This window comes from Cryptomeria japonica, chromosome 5 (assembly GCF_030272615.1).
Source record: "Cryptomeria japonica chromosome 5, Sugi_1.0, whole genome shotgun sequence".
Lineage (NCBI taxonomy): Eukaryota > Viridiplantae > Streptophyta > Pinopsida > Cupressales > Cupressaceae > Cryptomeria > Cryptomeria japonica.
Window position 1 is genome coordinate 428,948,899 of NC_081409.1, and position 24,580 is coordinate 428,973,478.

Genomic DNA, 24,580 nt, shown 5'->3' on the forward strand with positions numbered 1-24,580 from the left:
TAAGACATTGTTTGGACATCTTGTCCTAGAGTTTTGTTCATTGGTATATTCATAGTTGCATATTTGTTGTTACTGACAAATAGGTCTAGGGTTACACCGACAACTTTATCTTTTCTAGATCGACATGGCACACTATGGAGATGATTAATTATTGTTGTAAATACATTAAGCTGACATTTTCAATCGGTTATTGCATCGGATATTATATTGTTTGTAAAATGTTTTTATTGTAATATCTTGTAGAGTCGACCTACTAAAATTGGTCTTAGGTTATGGTATAAATGTAAGATCTTATTTGTAAGATCAAATGTGGAATGCGAAAAAGGATTATGTGAAGGTATATGTGAAAATAAGCAGAACTATACATGCAAACATCATTTGAAGATTGAAGGAAGGTTTTGTGAAGACAATCAAAACTACACTGGTACTGAATCCAGCATATGAAGATGCTATTTTGTGTAGTACATTCTTATTGGATTTAACCATCCAACTGTAGTCAGTGTGACTCCCATTTTGTGATTGAGCAGTGAGCTCTAGGCAGTTGGCCTTTCTGCATGTGCAGACCCCATTTATGTACACTTACTATCTGCAGTAGTATCATTTGATTGTGGGTAAGGTTTCCCACCATGGTTTTTCCCCTTACAGGGTTTCCACGTACAAATATTGGTGTTATGTGTTGTGGATAACTTTGTGTTTATGTTTCATGCACTAATCCTTACCAGTATAGCAATTAACTATTATAACTGTCTACCAGCATATTGAATTGGTTTACTGATATTAAGCATTAAGTTGGCTAAGTTGTTTTTGGTTCAAATTTATTTGACAACTGATTCACCCCCCCTCTCAGTTGTCTCTGGGACCTAACATGGATAAGTCGAAACAACCAGCTTCATCATCTTCTCCTGGTTATAGTATTGTTGAACAATTGAAGAGAACCAATGCTCAAATCTCCATTTTAGAACTGCTTAAGATCTCTTCTCCTCATAAAGAGGTCCTGGACAAGGCTCTACTTACCACTAGTGTCCCTAAAGATTTAGACATAGATCGGTTTCAATATATGGTATTTTACCTAACCTCCCCTCATTACCTCACATTCTTTGAAGAAGATGATAACTCATTAAGTCATCCACATAACTAGCCATTACACATTGAAGCCATGATCCACAAACACCACGTTAAATGTGTTTTGATAGATGGAGGCATTGGTTTGAATATTTGTACTTACAGTATTTTAACACAGCTGGGATTCTCTGAAAATGTTATTGATCCAACAAAGAAGATAATGATCAAGGCTTATGATGAAGAAGAAAGAAATTCTAAGGGACTAGTATCATTACCAATCAGAGTAGGACATGTGGAGAGAGATGTCATTTTTCAAGTCCTGGATCTTCATCTTTCATACAACATCTTACTAGATAGGCCATGGATTCATGAAATGAAAGCAGTACCATCTATGTACCATCAATGCCTTAAGTTTCCTTATAATGGAGTAGAAGTCAATATTCCTGTTGATACAAGGTAAACCGGTAATGCATTAACATAGGGTGCTAATGCTTTTGGTCCTAATAATAGAGCAGCTTCTGCAGCTAAAAGTTTAGAATCTTTGTTGAAGGATTTGGAAAATAAATTGAGAATCACAAACACTGACATGAATGGTTACAAGATAGAGCCTATACTCTCACTAACGTCTCTTCCTCCATCACCAAGATAGTCGGGAAAACCATCAGAGGGTTTGAGGCCATAAACTTCAACTCCAAAAGTAATTTATGATGGCACCTTTATACAGTCATCTACTTCTCTTGCAGGTGAAATAGAAGGAGATGATGTCCTTAAATCGCTCTTCAAAGAAGACAGTGCAGATAAAGAAATACGACATTGTGAGATTTCTCCAACACAATATGGCCCAGGCTATAAGATGCTTCAACGCATGGGATATTTAGGCACTGGTCCTCTTGGAAAATATCAAATAGGTATTGTTGAACCTATTCAGTTGCAAACTAAGTCTACCAATGACAAAGCTGGACTGGGATATGATACAAGAAAGTCATCAGATCAGTAGCACACATCTCACCATCAACATAAGTGGAAGAAAAAGGTACTACCTTTAACAACACAAGAAGTTGATACTCAACAAACTCAGGCGGAGTGTGATGGTGAACAAAAAGAATTGCCCACCCAGAGAGAGGAAATAGATGTTAATCAAGCTCCAGTTATATCAGTTATAATACCATAGGAAGTAGAAGTCCCAGAGGATATGAGAGATGCAGTATACAGAATCAGAGAATTGTTTACACCGCTGAACATTCTGGTCACATATACTAGCAGACAACAAGTAGATGATTCAGAAACTGATTCAAATGAGTGTGAATGGGGTCCAGATCACATCTCAGATACATCTACTACAAAAACCCTTGAAGAATCCAATGATATTATAGATGATGCACAAGAGCTGGTACGCCTCAGAATACAAAAAGAAATAGAAGAAATCAGACTAAAAAGACAAGAAGACTATGAATGACAACTAGAGGAAGAAAGGACATAAGCTATTTCTTCACCTACCAAACCTCCTAATGAGATAGGACAAATCAGGTACGGAACTAAAAAAGAAGAACTAGAAGCTACAAAAATAGAACCGGTCATCAGTCTAGAGGAAGCTAAATGGAAGAGATGGTAGGGACTAATAGAACTGTCAAAGTCATGTCCACAAGTGTGTCAAGTACAAGCAGTTAATGAACTGAATCATGAAGGAACTTGCATCATCAAAGATGTAGGTGTTGATACTATATATACCTTTACTAAGCGACTTGAAGATGAGTCAGCAAATTCATCCTATGACTCTGATGACTCAAATAGGAGCTCTATTTATGACAACAACTATTCAACAACGCATTATGACTACTCTATCATGAATGATGAGATACTATCTATTGTTATACCGCAGTATGTAGTCCAGTCTGAAGTAGGTGACAATGCTAGAAGTAGGTCGATTGGGTCAAGTCTAATAAATACTAACATGAATTTTGATAATCATGTCATAACTCCTCCTGGTCTTGAGACACATACACAAGGTAATCTTCTGGAACTTGACTGGTCAGTCTGAAACAATGATGATAGTACCATGAACTCCATTGATCCTGTTCCAACCTTATCCTTAATACATCTGGAACTAATTGATAATACTCTTTATAACCAACCCTTGAATGTACCTACCTTTTCCAATGACTATACACTAGCCTACTATCTCAATACAGTTGAACCCATGTACTCTTCCACTAGCGAAGAGAATGAAAACATGACTAAAGCAAATATCAGGTATCTTAGTCACAAAAATAAGAAAAATAAGAATGAAAGATCTGATGGTGAAAAACACATTGTGGTGGTGTCAAACTCTAAAAAAGAGAAAATAAAGGACGTACCTAAAGGTGAAAACCTCTCTGAGGCATCTGAAGGTGAGATGCTTGATATACCGCCAAGTCATTTCCAGGAGAGATCTTCCATATTGATCAAGCTAACTCAGTCAGTGAATATTGGGAGTCAAGAGACACCACACATCATTCATTTAGCTCAATCACTATCAGCAGTAGAGTTAAAAGATTTTAGGAACCATTTTTTAGAAAAGAAGATCAACTTTGCATGGACATACTCAGATATGCTAGGGATAGATCCTGATCTCATCATGCATCATCTCTCTATTACACCAGGAGTTAAACCAGTCAAGCAAAAAGTCTGTAAGATGCATCCTCATGTGGCATTGCTAGTCAAAGCTGAATTAGAAAAATTACTGAAAGCTAGATTTATCAAAGCTATAGACTACGCAGAATGGATATCAAATATAGTACCTGTATCAAAGGCAGACAAATCTATTAGAGTTTGCATAGACTTTAGGGATATCAACAAACCATGTTTGAAAGACGATTTTCCATTGCCCAACATTGACATGATAGTAGATATGACTGCTAGATATGAGATGTATTCATTAATGGATGGATTCTCTGGTTACAATCAGATCAAGATAGCACCTGAAGATCAAGAGAAGACAACTTTCACATGTGCATGGGGAACCTTCTACTGGAATGTTATGCCATTTGGTCTAAAGAACACATGAGAAACTTACCAAAGAGTAGTAACCACTATCTTCCACGACATGATGCATAAAAACATGGAAGATTATGTTGATGACACCCTGGTAAAAACTATGAAGAGATCTACACATATTCAAGAGTTAGGCCTCATACTAGATAGAATGGAAAGATTCAAGCTGCGCTTGAATCCAAAAAAATGTGCATTTGGAGTAACATTAGGAAAATTGCTTGGGTATATAATATCAAGAAAAGGAATTGAGGTTGACCCTGAAAAGGTCCAAGCTATAATGAAAATGCCTCCACCCAAGAATATCAATTAGATGAGAAGTTTACAAGGTCATCTTTAGTCAATAAGGTGTTTCATATCTCAGCTAGCTGACAAAGCTCAACCCTTCACGAAGGTATTAAGGAAAAGGATTCAATACAATTAGGATAAAGATTGTGAATGACATTTACAACAAATTAAAGAATATCTTGCTAATACACCCATATTAATGCCACCGATTCAAGGTAAGCCGCTGATCCTATACATATTAGCTACGGATACTTCACTGGGGGCACTTCTGGCACAACAAGATGACAATAAAAAAGAACGAGCTATTTATTACATCAATAGAACATTGGTGTCATATGAAATGAACTATACTATAATAGAGAAAGCATGCTTAGCTTTGGTCTTTGCATCACAAAAATTAAGACACTATATGTTGACACACTCTATTAAACAGATAGCCAAGATTGATCCACTCAAGTATCTCCTCAGTAAAGAAACGCTTACAGGAAGACTGGCCAAATGGGTCTTGGTCCTTACAAAATTTGACATTGAATATGTGGAACATACATCCATCAAAGGACAGGTTATTGTAGACCAACTTGCTAAAGCTCCACTTGAAGATGATCAACCTCTGCATATAGAATTCCTAGATGAGTCAATCACTCACCTTACTGAACAATCATGAAAGATGTTCTTTGATGGGTCTTTCACTCAACATGGTTCTGGTGCTGGAATACTATTTATTATTCCCTAGAAATGCTCAATTCCAAAAGCTTACAAGATTCTCTTCCCTTACACAAACAACATTGTAGAATATGAAGCTTTGGTAAATGGGATCAAGCTAGCCATCGAGTGGAAGATTGTTGAATTACACATCTATGGAGATTCTCAACTCATTATCAACCAAATCAATGATCTATATCAGATAAGAGATGAGAAACTGATTCCTTACAAGAGAATGGTGGATGATCTCAAGAAATATTTTACCTCCGTATCATTTCAGCAAATCCCCAAAACAGATGCAATGGCTACTTTGGCATCTATACCATAGCTACAGAAGTCTAATTTTTGCTTTGAATTCCTGGTGGAAGAGTTACATTACCCTGCCTATGATTCTCCCAAGTCCCAGGTAGTATGTTCTATTATTGGACATGACTCATCTCGTTATAGCCACATTTACTCTTACCTGCATGACCAGGTTGTCCCTACCAATCTCTCCTGAAATGAAAAAAGGAACCTAATCCAAAATGTGTCATGGTACGTCATCATTGCTAATGACCTATGCAGACGAGGTTTAGATAATACTTTGCTTAGATGTCTAAAAACTGAAGAGTCCCAACGCACATTATCTGAGGTTCATGAAGGTGTTTGTGGCTCCCATTCGAATGGTCTAACTTTAGCACAAAAACTACTAAGGGTTGGCTACTACTGGCTAGACATGGAGAAAGAAGCTATAAAATTTGCTAAAACCTATGAAAAGTGTCAACTACATGGACACCTTATACACACCCCAGCAAGGGATCTTATACCATTTGTGACACATTGGCCCTTCCAACAGTGGGCATTCGATATGATAGGCCAAATATATCCTGCATCATCTAATGGACACAAATTTATTATCACTGCCACTGATTACTTCACTAAGTGGGTAGAAGCGGTTCCGCTCATCAAAGCAACTAGCAAACAAGTAGCTCTCTTTATTCTTAATTATATCATCTGTGGGTATGGTATACCTTCATCGATTATAATAGACAATGGAGGACAATTTAAGAACAAAGATCTAGATGAACTCTATGAAAAATTTAAAATCAAAACACTGGTCCTCAGTATATTACCCTCAAGGTAATGGACAAGTAGAGGCATCTAACAAAAACCTACTGACTATCTTGCATAGAACAGTAAATAAATCCAGGAAGGATTGGCATCTACAGCTCAATCCTACACTGTGGGCTTATAGAACAAGTATCAAAACACCTATTGGGGCTACACCTTTTTCTCTGGTGTATGGGTCTGAAGCAGTATTACCTATTGAAGTAGAAATACCATCTCTAAGAGTTTCCTTGCAAGGTTTTGTTACTGATGAAGACTATAGAATATCTAGATTGCAAGAGCTCGATTTACTGGATGAGCATCGGCAAGTGGTGTTTGATCATCTCAGAGTGTATCAGAAGAGAATGTCTAGAGGATATAACAAGAAAGTTTGACACCGAGAATTTCAGGTTGGTGACTTAGTTCTAAGAGAGAATCCTAAAAATCAATAGTTTCGAGATAACAAAGGGAAGTTTGAACCCAACTAGTTGGGTCCCTATATCGTTACTGCAGCTTTTGGCTCTGGTGCTTATCAACTTTCAACATCAGAAGGAGAACAGCTCCGTGAACCAATTAACACCATCCATCTAAAGAAATTATTCACCTAAATATTCTTTGCTCCAGCAGCTTTTACAACAAAAAATGTCTTGAAAAAAATCATAAAAAGCAGAAAATATCCTTAAAAAAATCATAAAAAGCAGAAAATGTCCTAAAAAAATCATAAAAATCAGAAAATGTCCTAAAAAAATCATAAAAATAAGAAAATGTCTTGAAAAAAAATCATAAAAATCAGAAAAAGTCTTGAAAAAATTCATAAAAATCAGAAAAAGTCCTGAAAAAAATCATAAAAATCAGAAAAAGTCCTGAAAAAATTCATAAAAATCAGAAAAAGTCCTAAACAAATTCAGAAAAAAAAAAAGAGAAAAGAAGAAAAGAAAAAAGGAAAAAGAGAGAAAAATGCCTTGGTGAAAACCTGGTAAACAGGCACCTTGGTAAAAAAAAAAAAAGAATCTCTGCCAAGCAGGTGAAAACTTGGTAAACATGCGCCTCTTGTACTCAAGTGCTCCATCTATACGCAACGTTGGCATTCCCACTTTCATGCATATTTGTTTTTGCTTGTACATATTTCAGTCACTTTTGTGGCATCCTCGTTCATTGGAACCCTCATGACTTGAAACTGATCATTGTCATAGTCTTAGGTTAATCGACAAGAGCACATTACATGTCCCAAGTAGTATCAACCAAGTCAACTTTACGTCAGTGAAACCTAGTCGTCCACTCTGAGTTAGTTACCTATCTCCTAACTACTGAAGAGTTTTATCACTGAGTTAACAAGCAAAACAACATAATGGAAAATAATCACTAAACAGTTTGAGCTATGCTTGAAATTTTCTTTGTATGTTGTCTTTTATATTGGTTTTTTTATTATTATCCCTCTGAGTAACTCGAGGAAGTCCATTGTGACTAAGAGGAGCAAGGATTGGGGGCATAATATTTTCTTGTTTGCTGCTTGTAGGAATGATCCCAATGATCTGGAAACATCTAAACTAGCTGGGTGTCTATGATAAGAGCCTTCACATCAAGGTGGAATCACCTCACATACCTCGACTCCGCTTATTTGAATGCTATAGGGAGGTTCCCATCATTTCTTTGTCTGTTTTGAGGGAATTTCTTTATTGTGCAACTTGGGTCCATGCGTAATCTATCCAAGGATATGAATGAGAAAAAAAGGGTCATTGTAGACAAGATAATTAATATTGTACATGCAAAGAAAGGAACTCTACTCTGCCTGCTATAATTGTAAAATGCTCAATGATGAAAATTAAGTTGTTCAAGTCTAGTGACTAGGTTTAGGATTGCATGTCATTTTGCATTTCATTCTGCATTTTGTGAATTTAGAGTGATTTTGGCATAATAACAATGATCTCTTTATCTTTTAAATGAGAGTTGGAGCTTCATCATTTCTTCGCTAAGTGGTCTCTTTTCATCATTTCTTTGATCGAGTACTTGTGTTTTGAGATGTTAGCTGCATACATGAGCATCTTATATAGATTTATACATTCACTATCATTCATTTGAATTCATCTTATTGCATAGAAAAATGAAGAAAAATTGCATTACTCATTTTAGTTACTCATTTTCATTCATTTTATTTGCATATGAAAAGAAACAAAAATAGACATTCATGATCATTTGCATTACATACATTCATGCTGAAAAGAAATACATACATATAGAATAAAACATATAAAGGACATCTCATAAACGAATCAACACAAGTATGATGAAGTCAAATCAGATCTTCTATATATATCATGTCAAGTATAAGAGTACAAAATGATGTCGAATGACATATACAAACTCCCATTGGAGCAAGAATCGTGTAGGCTACAAAAAATGGGTGTGTCTACAAAAAATATCCGAGCTACAAAAAAAAAAGAGAGAAATCATCTAGCTCGCTCCCTCTCCCTCATCACCTGGTGGAGGAGGAGGAGCCTAATGAACGGGATCCTGATGAGGTGCCCGCTCTCCCTCTGATCATTCCATGTACTATGAGTAGGGTATCACCTGCTACACAATAGGAACTATAATACTATACGGTGCAACATAGTAAGATGCCCTACTAGACTGGTGAAGGACCTCCTATCGTAGGGGCTCTATCTCTTCTCTCATCTCTACCCTCAGTGCTACAATATGATGATCATGCTCAATCCTCACCTTGGCGATCTGGTGATCATGCTCAGTCCTCATCTCGGCCAACTATCGGTCTCGCTCCGCCAGCTGAGTCTAAGCCACTAGCAACTGTGACTATATCTTGACAAGATGTGCCCTCATCGACCATCCAACATCTGTCCCCTTCTCTCTCGTAGGCTCTCCACCCCCATCTCCACATCCACCTCCATCTCCACCCTACTCCTTTCTCCACTACCGAACCTACCTAGGTGCTACTCGCACCTCCTTCGTCCCACCCAATCTCACACCCACTCCTCCTAGGGATCCACCCTCACCACTTTGCTATCCTCCCTCAGCTAGCACCCTTCTACTGCTAGCACCTGGATCACCACTACCCCATCATGGAGCCTCAACTCTTTGTGCCTGACCCTGCCTCTGGCCCTGTCTCTGGCCCTGTCCCTATGCTGGTGTGGGGGCATCATCCTCAACATCCTCAATCTGAGTAGCCTGCTCACTTGGATCTATAAACTATGGGAACAGATGCTGCTGAAAATGATCTCTATACTAGGGCAATTACCTGCATCTGCTACATCATCCAAGTAATCCCACCTCAGGTGGTGTAACCCTATCAACTCTTGCATCGCCAAAGCATATGATAACCCCAGAGACCATCCCTGTCTCTCCTCGTTAGAATAACAAGCATAAGTTGTATACTCCCATGAGATCCTCTGAGGCCAGCCATACTGCCTCATCACTCGAGAAACAATGAATCGCTCCACAATGGTTTGTGAACTCCCAATTAGTGGGTGTGTAACAAACAAGTCCCTGTGAACTAGCTGCTAGTCATCGCATGGCTCCAAACCTCTATATGGTCTCCATACGACGGCTATCAAGTCATCGAGCTGCCATCTCTAGAAGCCTATCTTGCCCAGATGGGCTGTGTAATATATCTGGCATACCTATAAATGATTGGCTGCCCAAGCTCTCTGCTATCAGCTACTATTGGCTGACACACGGGAAGGTGCTCCCAAGCCCACACCTACAGAATATACACACTTGCGGCCATGCTACGTCCCTCTCTGTATACGATCACATGAATCTCTTGATACATGTGGGCCAATAAACAAGAGCCCTAGCCAAGTCTTTGAAGGGTCTCTATCAACCTCTCTAACATTCAGCCCCATCCACACTGGGAGCCCTACTGCCCTCTATCTGGCATCAAAAAATAGCCTATCAATCCTGCTAGGATACATGCCAACGGATACTCCTCACTATACCTACTCATAAGTATGTCCCAACTCATGGAACGAGTCAAAATATCAGGATCCCCAAAGACATGCCTAACTGCCTGCAATCCTGGAAGGTGCCCTAAATCATAATCCACCTTATCCCCAGCAAAAGGGATACGAATGATAGTCAACTCCCCCACTGGCAGATGAAATATGTTATGCTCTGAATGAAAGTGCTCTACCAATGCCATGAGCATTCTATGATTCACATGGATATCAGGTAATCCCAATAGATGAGTCAAGCCACACAATTCAATATGAGCCTTCTCAACCTCAGATAAATGTCGCACTAATGCCATGGTAGAAGGATACACACATCTGAACAGCACAGGAGGTAAGAAAACCTACAAAAAAAAACAAACAAACCCAACAACGATGCATTAGAAAACATTCCAAATGAGCCTACAAGAGAAGTATAACATCACATAAATCCAACTAAGTCAACTACAAAATCAAAATTTCATGTTTACACCTTCAAAAATGTTCACTGTCTCTCGAAAGACAAAACACAGATAAGCAGAATCTCATATGAGCCAGGATTAGCTTCCGTATGACAAAACAACCTCAAACAACAAACTTTTAGACCCCACATGATAAAATAGTCTTTTTACAGACCTATCGTACGACACATGGGTGGCCCTAGAATGACAATTCTAATGGTTTAAAATGACAAAACAAATTTTGCCAGTTTCTCGTATGAGATAGGATCCTGTTTCACACGATAAAACGTGACAAATGACTTCAAACATGTGGAAAACTTGAAAAATGAACAAAAAGATTCAAAATTGGAAACACAAACAGGCTTAAGATCGATCACTTACTGCTGGCTCATAGTTTCGGGGTCAATTATGTGTCCTCTTGCACTTGAATCGATGCTGACGAGTAGGGATCACCATTTTCTTTGCAGAAGGCTTTTTGAATTTTCAAACTTGGAGGGTTAAAATGAATTGAAAATGACACTTTTGTCCCATATATAGCCAAAAACCTAATTTTTCAACTTGCTCCGATGGACACGAAAATTGTACCCTTAGCTAATTCGACCATCCTGAGTCCATTTTCGGGATTGAAATAAAAAATTGAGATCATTTTACTAGTCAATTTCAGAATTTGGACCACTTAGCGCTGTTGATCAAATGCTCTTTCTTTAACTTTGCAGTCAATTTCAACGTCGAATCTCAATTTAATGCTCTTTCTTTAACTTTGCGCTCAATTTCTTGCTAAATTTTCAAAAATTCCTCTGAATCAATTTGTGCTCAAAACATCTTATCATCACTAAAATCATTATCATTGATAAAAAAATTTCCTATCATCATGTACTCTCACTATTTTTTGATTTTGCTCCCGAGGGGGCATACTCGTGACCTTATGACCTCACATTCTTCAATGTCGAGAAAATTTTTAAATCTTCATCGAAAGTCGAGCAAAAAAAAAATCTTTTTCAACTAAAGAAAATCAATCAAATAAGACCTCATCGCTTGGGGCATCTTAACTTCATCGCTTTATATCAAGTTGAGATTTCTCAATCATCTAAATCGAATCAATCACTAGGGGCATATCAGTTTCATCGCTTCATATCAAGCTGATATTTGTCTTCGTCTGAATCAATCTCTTAACGTTAATTAGTTTCATCACTTTTCATCAAGATGATTATTCATTTAAAGTGAATCAAGGGTTTAAAGAGTTTCTTTGATCATGTTCAATCTAAGCAAGTGTTTGGTATTTGTTTCTTGATCAGGTTGAACAGTTTATCTTCATCGTATCTTGATCAATCAAGTTCAAGATCAATTTTTTATCATCACTCACTGTGTCTAGATCAATCAAGTTCTAGATCAGTAAGATCCACTTCTTGATCAATCAAGTTCAAGTTCGGTATCTTTTGTTTTATATCATTCCTAAGTTCAATCAAGTTCAGGATCGGTATCACTTTAATCAGACTTCATTCAGCTTCATCGCTTCGAATCAAGCTAAACACCTCACTTTTAATCTAGTTCATGATCAATCAAGTTCAGAACTGGTGTCTCCTAGACATCAAATTTTCTTTGAACTAATGTGCTTCTCACACATTAATTCAAACAGGGGCAAATGTAATACCCTCAAAATGGTCATCTAAACCATGAGCCCCTAATTTCGACAATTTCACCAAGGTCCTAACCAGAGGCAATTAAATAAATCTTGAGCACACAATTAATTTCTAAAAACATCAAATGTCACATGGCAAAATTAATCAATCAATATTAATTAAATATTTATTTAATTAATTGATCATTCCAAGTAAATCATTTTAAAATAATTACCTTATTTATTTTATTAAATATCCTAGCATATTTAATTAAATAAATCAATTTGCCATAAATCTTCAAAAAAAGGAAATAAATCAAAAAATGAATTAATTGACCAAGAAAGAATTAAAAATTGAGAAAAAGAAATCAATTGGAGATAATCTTGAAAAACAAATTAAAAATTGATGAATAATCTCAAAGAAAGCAATTAAAACAATTAAATCTTAAAATTGAATGAAATAAAGAATAAATTAGTTTTTCTTGATTTTATCTTAATTTTAGTTCAATTTCCTTTAAAACTGAGAAAAGCATCCAATCACATCAATTCACCTGGATTGTGCTTCCTCTTATAAAATCTTGTCATTTGATCTCAGTCTTTGGTTTCTTTCTGAATTTTCTATAAATTCAGGCTCTCATCTCTCATTCAAAAAAAAAGGTTGGAGAATATATTGTTATTATACTATTTTTGCTCTCGATTCATTGATATATTGCATACTAATTATTTCATATTGATTAAATTATTTAGTTTAGTATTGCTTAGATCTTGTTAGATCAATATTGCATCCATCTAGCATTCATCATGATCATATAGATAAAATCCTTCGTCTTGATGTTGTCTAGTCACTGGTATTGCTTATATTCTGAGAGCAATCATATACTCACATCTTTTAGAAGGCAATGGGTCGATTTGTTATGGTTTATTATTCATTGATTATATCTGATTAGCCATGCATGTAATGACTTGATTGAAGTGTTGTGTCTTTCAGATATAGGTCCACTTTTCACACACACAAGTATAGGTCCACAAAATTCAACAATGATCTCCATCCAGCAAGTCTTGAACATGATCACCAACAACATCTTGAAACTCCATTAGAAGTTGCACCAACACCACTTATGCAATTCATCAAAGATCTCCATCAAAAGCTCTGCTAGTGAAACCCTTGTCGGAACTAGAAACCAATCTTCTAAGCAAGCAAGATAGCATCCAATCTACAAACCAAAATAAAATGACCAAATATGAGTATAAGAATCATGAACAAGTCAATTCTATCACCAAATTGTAACGGAGCCTACCAAATCATACCGGATCCAAGTTATCCGAAAACCACTTAACCTACTGGGACCAGAAGGGTGCTGGTAAAGCATCCAATAATCTAGTGTTGACATCAATGACAAAACATCAATGCAACACATAATCAATTCCACCAAATGGCCAACAATCTCCCCCTTTGGCATTGATGGCAACACTAGACATGAAAAATATCTAAGTAGCAAGAAATGCAAAACAAGTATCCCCTTGTGGAAGATAGCCAACAATCACCCGCATATAAATCTACCTTTTACTTTTCTTGTTCATATCTCTCCCCCTTTGACTTTTTCTTCTTCTTTCTTTATCTTTTTCACATCAATATCTCTCTCCCTTTGATATCAATGCTAGAAATCTAACAGAAATATCAAAGCAAAAACATAAGCCTCAAAAAAGTTGACTACTCCCCCTGAGCAATAGCATCCCACATCAGTGCTAGAATGAATAGTATCTTTGATAGTGCATGTTGAACTGATGTAAAACCGCATCAATCAAGTCTCTACCAGAGGGGCAAAAACTCCCAGTTTGTCTCTCAGGTACTCAAATGATTCCTTGGATAAAGGTTTTGTGAAAATATCTACAATCTGCTCTTTAGTGTTCACATAAACCAGTCTAACTTAATTTTCTTCAACTATCTCATTCAAAAAGTTATACTTGATAGATATGTACTTTGTTTTAGAATGAAATACCGGATTCTTTGATATATCAATAGCAATAGAGTTATCATAGTGAATAACTACCAGTGCATCACAATCCACCTTTATATCCTTCAACATTTTCTTCATCCATAAAACTTGTGTACAGTTAGTAGCAGTAGGAACATACTCAGCTTCAACAGTAGATAAAGAAGTACATGATTGTTTCTTACTGATCCATGAAATCTTCTTTCTAGAAAGAAAGCTCCACTGGAAGTACTTTTCCAATCATCAACATCTTCAGCCCAATCAACATCTGTATATGCACATAAAGTAAAGTTATCATCCTTAGCGTATCACAAGACATATTCTGATGTACCTTGTAAGTATCTAAAAAGCCTTTTCACTTCCATATCATGATCTTCTCTAGGATCACTTTGAAATTTTTAAACAATACAAACAACATTCATAATGTTAGGCCTAGTCTGAGCCAAACACAACATATCTCCAATAGTAGATTTGTATCTTGTAGGATTTTGTAAGGAAGTAAAGTAGCGAAAACAACTTCCTACACTAACCTTGAGAGGAGGGTAATGCAAAACTTTTTCAGATCATTACAACAGTTACAGAAAATAGAAATAGATATAATAGCAATCATACCACAACACAGTGATTTACATGGGGAAAACCCTTTCGGGAGAAAAACCCCACCCTCCAAAAGCAACTCAATATTTTATTCAGCAATCAAAAACAGATTACAACATACTTGCAGAGAAAGCTCTTCGCAGGAGTAGCACTAATCAGAGATTCAGAGGCAACTCAATAGCCATGAGACTCTTACACACAACCTCTATCTCACACACCTCATAAATAGGAGATACAATACAAGAAACCGTCAAACGGTATTACAAAACCATGGGCTAAAACCACCCAATAAGGTGTAGCCGACCTTATCTCCCTTCTATGACATGTTAAAGCACACATCATCACGTGTCGCTCCCTTTTACAGCTCATTTATGTATCTGATACAAATTATTTTTCCTATTTCAGGAGTACAAACTTCCGGAGGCCATAACTTGAGAACCGGGTGTCCGATTGACGAACCGTTTGAAGCGCCGGAAAGCTCGTGAAGTGTTCTATCACCTCGTAACCCACTTCACTAGTTACGACCACTTTTCAAGGCATTTCGGAGCCTCTAAAGTCCTCAAAAATAAGTTTAAACATTTTATTGCACCCCTCCAAGACGAAAACTTTAATATCTTCAAAACTAGCTGTGACCTTGCGACGCAACTTTACCGGAATGCTTATCTAGCCAACCAGAAGCTTCAGGGAGAGTTTCACACCATTTCATGCTCAAATGAAAACTTACTATAAATAGTAACCTCGCATAAATGCAAGGTTGAGACACCATTTTTCCCAACAAATCTCCCACTTGTCGAACACCTTGCATGAGCAGAAGGGAATGTCAACACAATGAATCAATTGCTAGGGGCCATAAGGCCCATAGACTCTGAACACCATCTGAACTTCTCTGTGCTCACAGCCTTAGTTAAAGCATCTGCAACATTCATCAAAGTTTCCACCTTAACCAGCTTCACCCTACCATCTTCGACCATATCTCTAACAAAATGATACTGAACATCAATATGTTTGGTCCGGGCATGAAATGTCAAGTTCTTAGCTAGGCTAATTGCACTCTGACTGTCACAGTAAACTGTCACTGTACCTTGTTTTATTCCAATATCTGAACACAGTCTCTTAAGCCAAATGGCCTCTTTACAAGCATGAGTAGCTGCCATATACTTTGCTTCAGTAGTGGATAAAGCAACCACAGCCTGTCGCTTACTCATCCAACTAATTGCACCACCAAACAAAGTAAACACATAAGCACTGGTGGATCTTCTGCTATCAATATCACCTGCCCAATCTGAATCCACATAACCATGGATATCAAGGGAAGTCATGTCTCCAACTGAATTACCATGATAACACAAAGAATACTCTGAAGTACCCTTCAAATATCTAAAGACTCTTTTGACTGCATCCCAATGAACTCTACCAGGATTAGACATATATCTAGAAAGTACTCCCACTGCTTGGGCAATATCTGGTCTAGTACAGACCATAGCATACATCAAGCTTCCAACCGCACTCTGGTAAGGCACTCTGCTCATGTCTTCCATCTCCAATGGGGATGTAGGACAATCTGAAACAGATAGTTTCATTCCAACTGTAAAAGGAACACTCAATGGTCTACAATTCTGCATGTTGAACCTCTGTAACACTGAATTCACATACTTACTCTGGCCTAGCCATAGCTTTCTGTTCACCCTATCTCTTCTAATTTCCATCCCAAGAATGTGCTTTGCTGCACCAAGATCTTTCATTTCAAATTTAGCAGCGAGCTGAGACTTCAGTTCTGAAATCATACCTTTCCCTTTACCGATGAATAACATATCATCAACATACAATGCAATGAATAAGAAATGATCACCATAAGATTTATAATAAACACAGTGATCTGATTTAGAACGTTCAAATCCCAAACTCAACACATATGTATCAAATTTCTGGTACCACATCCTAGGACTTTGTTTGAGGCCATACAAAGATTTCTTCAATTTACAGACCAAATTACTTTTGCCTTTCACCACATAGTGCTCCGGCTGTGTCATATAAATATCTTCCTCCAAATCACCATGAAGGAAAGCAGTTTTCACATCCATTTGCTCAACCTCTAAATCATAAGCAGTAGCAATAGAAAGCAAAAATCTAATGGACGTCATTTTTGCAACAGGAGAAAATATCTCACCGTAATCAACACCCTCAAACTGAGAGTAGCCTTTTGCAACTAACCTTGCTTTATACTTCTCAATGCTTCCATCTGAACCAATCTTTTTTTTGAACACCCATTTACAACCAACAAGTTTTCATCCTTCAGGCAATGGTACAAGATCCCATGTATCATTCTTTTTCAAAGCTGCCATTTCTTCCTCCATAGCAATCTTCCAGGATTCTGCATCATTCATACCTAATGCCTCTTCTACAGATTTCGGTTCATCCACACTAGTATTCAAAGCAAAAATACATCTCCAATCATCAGGTGAATACCTTTCAGGTGGTTGTCTATGTCTTGTAGACCTTCGAACAAGCTGAGTTGGAGGTTCTTCCTCCTCTTCTAAAGATTCAGAGCTAGATGAGCTCTCCTCAAATTCTTGCCTATCTAGGGGTCTCGATTCAACTCTTTCAGGTGTAGAAGGAAGTTGAATCACATCTTCTTTTTTAGTCTGTTCTGGCTGCAATGCAACAGAAGGAGACTTAATTTCTCTAAAAATAACACTTCTACTATGAATTACCTTTTGTGCAACAGGGTCCCAAAGCTTGTATCCTTTCACACCATAACTATACCCGATGAAGATACATTTCACAGCCTTGTTCTCCAACTTTGTTCACTTCTCCTTTGGCACATGTGCATATGCCTTGCAACCAAAAACTCTAAGATGTCTCAATGAAGGCTTGTGACCTGACCATGCTTCCATAGGTGTTTTATCAACAAGAGCTGATGTAGGAGACCTGTTAATCAGGTAGCAAGCAGTGGCAACAGCTTCAGCCCAAAACTTTTGTTCGAGACCAGCACCACTCAACATACTCCTAGCCTTCTCCATCAGTGTCCTGTTCATTCTTTCTGCAACTCCATTCTGCTGTGGAGAATACGGAGTTGTCTTCTGCCTGTTAATTCCACAGTCTTTACAGAATCTATGAAAATCATTAGAGCAAAACTCACCACCATTATCAGTTCTCAAACATTTTATTTTCTTTCCAGTCTGCAACTCAACCATTGCTTTAAATTCTTTAAAATGACTAAAAACTTCAGATTTACTCTTTAGGAAATAAACCCATGTCCTTCTACTAAAATCATCAATAAATGAAACATAATATGTGGATTTTCCAATCGAAGAGACATCTACTGGACCAAACACATCAGAATGGATAAGATCCAAAACACCACAAGTTTTATGAGAACTCGAGTAAAACTGAACGCGGTTTTGTTTTCCATAAATGCAATGCTCACAGAAATCAAAGTCAAGATTACAGTCATTCAAACCTTCAACAAGGTTTTTATTTTTCAAGGTCCTTAGACCCTTTTCTCCAATGTGGCCAAGTCTCTGGTGCCATAACATAGTCTTCTCTGCAGGTAACTTTGCTTCAGACGAAAGAGCACCCTTAGGTACCCAAAAACCATTTCCATTTGCTGAAGGTGAAACCTTCAAATCTTCCAGTGAAGTATCCGCAGATTTACTTTTTACAGAAGTGCTATTACACTCAATAGTGTATGCTTCAAGCTTATACAAAGTGCCAATCCTGACACCTCTAGCAACTACCATAGCACCCTTAATCATCTTACATCCTGCTTCAGAAAAGACTACCTGCACACCTGCATCTATCAGTTTGCTCACAGATAACAAGTTTCATTTTAATCCAGGGATATGCAACACACCATTAATCCTTTTTATTCTACCATCAGAAAACCTGATTCTAACTTTACCTCGACCAACAATGTCTAGATGTGAATCATCACCCAAGTACACCTTACCTCCATTGAATCCTTCATATTCAGAAAACCAATCTCTATTGGAAGTCATATGAAAAGATGCACCTGAGTCAATTAGCCAGGCATCATTACCTGCATGAGTCGCCAAAGCCGCAATAAAGGCATCGCCATCTTCCTTGTCAGACTCAGAATCAAAGTCAAACTTTTTCTTTTTCTTCTTCTTTTCTTCTTTGCAGTCCTTACGGATGTGACCCGGTTTACCGCAATTCCAGCAAATGACTTTGGACTTTCCAGGAGATTTCGATCTCCCTTTGGATTTGGACTTGCCACGCTTCTCATTCTTCTTGCCTTTCTCCTTAGGTCTTCCACGAACAGTTAGGGCTTCCTTTGAACTGATGGATACCTTCCTTCGCATCTCTTCACCGAGTAGGGCACCCACCACGTCTTCAGATTTCAAAACAATAGAAGTACTACCGATAGCCATAACAAGAGAATCCCACGAATCAGGCAAAGAGCAAAGAAAGATCTGACATTTTTCCTCCTCATCCATCTTAACACCGACGGATACTAATTGAGCCACAATCATATTGAATGCTTCTAGGTGGTCTGCAATTCATCCACCCTCTTCCATCTTTAAGGAATACAATTTCTTTCTTAAGAAAATTTGATTTAATAAAGATTTCACTTGATACATCTCACCAAGCTTAGTCCATAGCTTCTTTGCAGAGTTCTCTTCATGGACATTGATTAGAACAGAGTCTGCCAGGCACAGTCTAATTAGACCCTTGGCTTTTCGGTCCATAACATCATACTGAGCTACCGCAGTAGGATTTGAGGGCCTTTGGACATTCGCATCAACAGCATCCCAAAGATCTCGATCTATTAGCAGATCTTCCATCTTCAACTTCCACATCTCAAAATTACTTCCATTAAATTTCTCCACCTCTATTCTCCCTGACGAACTCGCCATCTAAATATTCCTGCAACAAGATCAAAAAGTGTCTTCTGCACAAGCTCCCACTCAAATCTGGATTAGTTCAAAAAACCCAACTGCCCACAATTGAAACCAAAGGTGATCAGGCTCTGATACCACTTGTAAGGAAGTAAAGTAGCGGAAACAACTTCCTACACTAACCTTGAGAGGAGGGTAATGCAAAACTTTTTTAGATCATTACAACAGTTACAGAAAATAGAAATAGATATAATAGCAATCATACCACAACACAGTGATTTACGTGGGGAAAACCCTTTCGGGAGAAAAACCCCACCCTCCAAAAGCAGCTCAATATTTTATTCAGCAATCAAAAATAGATTACAACATACTTGCAGAGCAAGCTCTTCGCAGGAGTAGCACTAATCAGAGATTCAGAAGCAACTCAATAGCCATGAGACTCTTACACACAACCTCTATCTCACACACCTCATAAATAGGAGATACAATACAAGAAACCGTCAAACGGTATTACAAAACCATGGGCTAAAACCACCCAATAAGGTGTAGCCGACCTTATCTCCCTTCTATGACATGTTAAAGCACACATCATCACGTGTCGCTCCCTTTTACAGCTCATTTATGTATCCGATACAAATTATTTTTCCTATTTCAGGAGTACAAACTTCCGGAGGCCATAACTTGAGAACCGGGTGTCCGATTGACGAACCGTTTGAAGCGCCGGAAAGCTCGCGAAGTGTTCTATCACCTCGTAACCCACTTCACTGGTTACGGCCACTTTTCAAGGCGTTTCGGAGCCTCTAAAGTCCTCAAAAATAAGTTTAAACATTTTATTGCACCCCTCCAAGATGAAAACTTTAATATCTTCAAAACTAGCTGTGACCTTGCGATGCAACTTTATCGGAATGCTTATCTAGCCAACCAGAAGCTTCAGGGAGAGTTTCGCACCATTTCGTGCTCAAATGAAAACTTACTATAAATAGTAACCTCACATAAATGCAAGGTTGAGACACCATTTTTCCCAACAGATTTATCGATGCAGAAGCATCTTTTCTTGTCAATTTTTCACTTATAACCATAGGTGTACTTACAGGTTTAGAATCTCCCATACCAAATTTCTTCAATAATTCCTTAGCATATTTAGTTTGATAGATGAAAATACCTTCGTCTCTCTGAGTAATCTACAAACCTAAGAAAAATTTCATCTCACCAATCATAGACATCTCAAATTCTTTCTCCATATTCTTAGAAAATTCTATGCATAATTTATCTTCACCTCTAAAAATAATGTCATCAACAATTTCTTCAACAATCATTATATCATCATCAATGATTTTATAATATAAATTACTGTCAGCACTGCCCTTAGTAAAACCAAGCTTCAAAATATATTTATCCAACCTTCCATACCAAGCTCTAGATGCTTGTTTCAATCCATATAAAAATTTCCTTAACCTAAAAATCATATTTGTATCATCTGATAGTGAAAAACCATCAGGTTGCTCAATATAAACTTCCTCATCAAGATCCCCATTTAAAAATGCACATTTAACATCCATCTGATAAACCTTATAGTTTCTATAAGCAGCATAGGCAAGAAATAATCTCAGAGCTTCAATCCTAGCTACAGGTGCAGAAGCCTCTCCATAACTAATTCCTTTCTTCTAAGAATATCCTTTACAAACCAATATAGCCTTTTTCCTTATAACTTGACCATCCTCATTCAATTTATTCCTAAAAAACCATTTAGTTCCAATAACATTTTTATTTTTAGGCTGAGAAACCAAAGTCCATGTATTATTTTTCTCAATTTGATCTAATTCTTCTTCCATAGATTTCAACCAATATTCATCTTTACATGCTTCAATTACTGATACCGGCTCAACTTGTGAAATTAAACATACCTCATTAGTTTCTAGTCTTCTTATTGTCATCACTCTATTTCTCTTATTCCCAATGATTTGATCTTTAGAATGATTCAATCTCACATACCTAGGAGTCTTCTAACTTTCTATTCCTCTTCCTTTTTCTTTAGTTATTGTAGAATTATCTGATGTTGCCAGAGTAACTGGTTCAACTCCATGTTTTGGTAAAGGTGCTACCGGTTCAGATATAATCATTTCCACTGTCGGTTCCTTCTCATAAACTCTGACTTGAATTTTATTCAACTCATTTAATTTGACATTAGAAATCTCCATAATTCTCTTCAATCTATTGTTATAACATCTATATGCTTTTCTTTCATTAGAATAACCAAGAATTATGCCTTCATCACATCTAGGATCAAATTTACCAATAGTATCATCTCTCCTAATATAACATTTACTACCAAGAATTTTGAAGTACTTAACTATAGGTGTATTGCCAAACCATAATTCATAAGGTGTCTTACTGGTTTCCCCTTTGATATGTTCTTTGTTGAATGTATAAACCACTGTAATCACTACTTCTCTTTAGTAGATATGAGGTAGATTAGCTTCCATCATCATTGTTCTAGTAGCATCCAAGATAGTTATGTTCTTCATTTCTACAACTCCATTCTTTTGAGGTGTTTGGGGAACAGAAAATTGTCTTCTTATACCATGCTTGTCAGAAAAGTTATTAAACTCACGGGATGTGAATTCTCCACCATGATCTAATCTCAAACATTTAATGTTCAATCCTATCTCAGTTTCCACTTTAGCCTTAAAAAGTTTAAACTTTTTAAATGCTTCATATTTTTTTCTCAAAAAAGTAACCCACATCATTCTAGAATAATCATCATTGATTAGCATGAAATATCTATCACCATGAAAAATTTTAACTCTAGCAGAGCCACAGAAATCAGTATGAATAAGATCAAGAACATCATTTAATTTATCATGTATACTCCTACAAGAGATTCTGACCTGTTTACCCATTTGACATTCTTGACATACCAGATTATAGGGCTTCATAATCTTAGGCATATCCCTATCTTCCTTAGTTGAACTAATCTTCACAATGAAATCAAAATTCACATGACACGTCCTTTTATTCCATAGGCAACTCTCATCAATTTGTGTAATGAAACATGTCTTCTCACCGGAGTTCAAATGAAATATATTACCTTTTGTTTGTGTGCCGATTGTAATTTCCAAGCTAGATCTGTTAATGATTTTGCATTTTCCATCCTTGAAATGTAATTGAAATCTTTTATCTACCAATTTTCCTACACTCAAAAGATTATTCTTCAAACCTTCAACATAATAAACATTGTCAGTATTGTTCTTACCATCCAATGAAATAGTTCCTTTTTCCTTTGATCATACATGCCTTGTCATCTCCAAACCTAACTAGACCACCATCAAATTCTTGCAAAGACAAAAACTTCCCTTTATCTCCAGTCATATGATGTGAACAACCACTGTCAATTACCCATTCATCCCTATCTTCAATTTAAGCAACAAGTGCCTTCTCTTCAGGTACTTTTTCTTCCAGTGTCGGATCATCTTCCTTGATTATAAGGAACACCCATTCCTTCCCATTGTTGAATCCACTAGCATAGTCTTCTGCCAGTTCATCATCTGAATCGGGAATGCCTTCCTCATCCGCTATGTAGCATGATTTGTCTCTATTTTTATTGTATTTATACTTTTTCTGATATCCATAGTTAGGCTTAAAAGGTGCTTTTCCTTCATACTTACTTCCTACTGATCCTTTCGGTACTCTTCTTGCAAATAGTGCTTCAAGTTGCTCAAACTCATCATCTTCTCTCTTCATATCTTCTAACTCCTTTGCATATAAATCTTTCCAGTCTTTCTTACCAATTGTAAATGTAGATGCATGAAAAGAAGGTTCAGTCTTCACAACTCTAGAAGGTCCAAATTCCTCAAGCTAAAAAGCAAATAGTTTCCCAGCCAAGGTATCTCTATTGACATAATTATTCTCAATTTATTAATAGTAGTAGCCTTCATTTTGTAAGCTGGTGGTAGGGCTCTTAGGACTTTAGAAATAATTTTATCTTTGCTCAGAGTTCCACCATAACAATGAATTCCCATAACAATCTCATTTACCCTTTCCATGAATGTAGTAATCCTTTCATCTTCTTCCATCTTCAGGTTTTCATATCTTACTTGATAACCATCAAGTTTAGAAATATTCGCTATAGGGTCACCTTCATTAAGAGTCTCCAACTTATCCCATATAGCCTTTCCAGATGATTTGTTTGTTAATCCCATTATTTGCTGATTAGAAAGTGCACACAAGAGGGATTCTCTTGCTTTACAATCATTCTCAAGCTCCTTTTCCAAGTTAGTTGGAAGAGGATAGCTAGATCCTAGATTATAGGGTGTGACACCATTCTATGTGATCTCCCAAATCTCCTTGCCAAGACATCTCAGATGAGTTTCCATCTAAATCTTCCATACTATGTAATTTGTTCCATCAAGCCTTGAAATATCCCTTCAAAAGATAACTCTAGAAGAACTGGATGTACTTGAAATGTTAGTCAACATAGGATCTTCCTCAAGTGGTTAAGCTTTCTGAAAAGAGGACCAAAGCTTTGATACCAATTGTTAGACAATTTAGATAACCGTAAGACAACTGAGAGGGGGGTGAATCAGTTGTCACAAATTATAGAATCATTTAGCAATTTAAACTTTCATACCAGAAACCCAAAAAATTAATACTATAATAACAAGTAAACCAATTAAGCATAAACAATAATCATAGAATAAAAGACATCCACACAACACCAATATTTGTACGTGGAAAACCTGTTAAAGGGAAAAACCACAGTGAGAAGCCTACCCATAGTCAAATAATACTTCTATAGTAAGTATGTGAATTAGAATTGAGGGGGCCTGCACTTGCATGAAGGCCAACAACCTAGAACATACTACTCATAAGAAAAGGAGCCTCATTGATTACATATAAATCCAGACTATAATCCGAAGAAGTGTCGAACTGCAAAAGATAGCATATC